We start from the raw sequence: 1363 nt of genomic DNA, 5'->3' as shown, positions 1-1363 counted from the left end.
CAAGAAGGAGGAATGGGAGAGAATCCAAGGGTAGCTTTGAAGGAGTTGGGCATTCCCGGTGCTTATATGTTTGAGAGTGGCATTGCTCCACCTACAACATCGGCGAATGATTTCGAGAAAAGACCGGTCATGATTACTTTGATAGAATAGAGACAATTTAGTGGAGCCAAGAGTGAGAGTCCGTTGAATCACTTAAAGGAATTTGAGAAGTATTGTAATACCATTAAGGTGAACGACATTTCTCAAGAGTTCATTCGGCTAAATTTGTTTCCCTTTTCTCTCATTGGTCGTGCTTTAGAGTGGTTGGATAAAGAGGTTAAGCCCAATTCGCTTAGAACATGGGATAATGTTACTAGAGCTTTTTTGTCTCGCTTTTACCCTCAAAAGAAGACGGCGGAGGCTAGGGAATTAATCCAAGGATTCAAGCAAAGACCCAATGAAAATCTCTATGAAGCATGGGAGAGGTACAAGGAGTACCAAAGAGAATGTCCACATCATGGGATTCCTACTTATCAAGTGATCCAAATTTTCTATGGAGGCTTGAGTGCTCAAGGCAAGTCATGCCTAGATGGAGTAGCCGGTGGTCCTATAATGAATAGGACGGAAGAAGAGGTAGTTGCCATAATTGAGGATGTTGTGAGATACTATAGAGATTGGCAAGAAGGAGAGAGAGAGTCTACGAGCAAGAGTGGCTCAACGGTCTATTCCGTGGATCATCACAACGCAATCAACAACTTGTCATCCCAAATTTCAAACCTAGGGAAAGAGATGACATCAATCAAAGCGAAGCTTGAGAGTGTGTCTACGAATTCTTTGAGTCTTTCCTCCTAACCCAAAGGGAGAGGTACAATCTCTAACTCTTCTCCTTCTACTTCTAATAACATGCCAAGTGGTTGTCTATTTTGTGATTCATGTGGTTCTTATGATCATGATTCTTCCATGTGTTCACAAGCTTTTGTTGATGGATGTGATGATGTTGAAAATAATGAATGTGAACATGTGAACTTTGTGTCTAATGCTAATGGTGGTCAAAGGTTTGAAGGACCTAAGAACTTTGGTAATAGGAATTCTCACCCTCAAGGTGGTTTCGATAATTATAACAATGGAGGATATAAGAACCAAGGAAACTAAGGATTCTGAGGGAACTATAACAACCAAGGTTATAATAATAAAAACTCAATCCATGGGTATGGAAATCAAGGCCAATCTCAAGGTTTTGGTAACCATTACCATAATGGTGGCAATAGTCAAGGCCGAGGGAATTGGAACAATAACCAAAATAGGGGAAATTTTCATAACAACAATCAAAGGGGACCCCCTCTGTAGACACCCATTTGTGTCTCCCCAAAACCAAACCCAGTGA

The 1363-nt window shown here is 40.9% G+C and overlaps 1 non-coding gene across 1 annotated transcript; it reads right to left on the bottom strand.

Annotated features, from left to right (window-relative positions):
* Nucleotides 1–397: 397 nt before the first annotated feature.
* LOC145618810 (small nucleolar RNA R71) lies at nucleotides 398–503 on the bottom strand. Its single transcript, XR_014108050.1, has one exon. It is a non-coding gene; the product is annotated as a small nucleolar RNA R71 (small nucleolar RNA).
* Nucleotides 504–1363: the final 860 nt, after the last annotated feature.

The sequence above is a fragment of the Chenopodium album genome, chromosome 26 (assembly GCF_948465745.1).
Source record: "Chenopodium album chromosome 26, dcCheAlbu1.1, whole genome shotgun sequence".
NCBI lineage: Eukaryota > Viridiplantae > Streptophyta > Magnoliopsida > Caryophyllales > Amaranthaceae > Chenopodium > Chenopodium album.
This window is presented reverse-complemented; position numbering and strand designations above follow the sequence as displayed.